The following is a 966-nucleotide window of genomic DNA, read 5'->3' on the forward strand; positions in this document are numbered from 1 at the left end:
AGGATCTTACTACTCCCGGGCGCAGCTGCCCACCCGGGAGGCCGGTTGCCGTACTGGCATAAGGGACCCGACTGCCCCCGCGGTGAGGTCGGTTCACCCGCACCGGCTGCCCTAAGGACAGCCGGGCGCGCTCGCCTTCCTCTGAAACTCTCGGGCGCCGCTGCCCACCCGAGAGACCGGTACCATACTGGCATAAGGGATCCGGTACGCTCCCCTGCTGTAGGCGCTATTGGGCTTCCCTCCCTCTCTGAAGCGAGAAGGAGGGGAGCCCTCCGGCTCCTAATACTCATGGGCGCAGCAACCCACCCATGAGGGCCTTTTAGTCGCCTTTTACGACACGCAGGCCATACGTTGGGGGTATTCTTTACGTCCGCCACCCACACGGACAATAAGATCGCGTCTAGCATAAACCCACGACCGGTAGCTAGAAGACCGCGTATAGTCCGACACGCCACGTTACTGTACACTATCGCAATAAACCATTCTGTTATTTTTTTGAAACACACGGACATTCACTCTGCCTCACCCACACACCCACACACACACACACACACACGCGCGCGCGCTCCGGCCGAACTCCAGGACACTGGCGAGCTCATCCACCGCCGCCGGTGTCACGCGCGCTCGCGAAGGCACGCCAAGGTCGTCCGACCGAACCGCGAGGCGAAGACGTGATACTTCTTTTGTGACATTTTCCCCTTTGTTAAAGAAATGCGGTGGCATGACATCACCCTCACTGGATACAACACCTAGCACGTGAACATTCGCCGGAAATTTCGTTCTTGCAACAATGGGGACATTTTTAGGGTCGTGAGCGATCCAGCGGTCATTCCTTCGATTGATTTTCGCATTCACAGTAAAAATTTTCTCATCGGAAAAAAACTGAGTCATCCGGCAGCATTGTTTCTTAAGGAATACAAAAGCAGGTTGCAGCGTTCAACTCGCTTTGTCCTGGCGGCTTCGGAA

This window comes from Odontomachus brunneus, unplaced genomic scaffold (assembly GCF_010583005.1).
Source record: "Odontomachus brunneus isolate Ranch 3 - 2012 unplaced genomic scaffold, Obru_v1 Obru_scaffold_163, whole genome shotgun sequence".
NCBI classification, from domain to species: Eukaryota; Metazoa; Arthropoda; class Insecta; order Hymenoptera; family Formicidae; genus Odontomachus; species Odontomachus brunneus.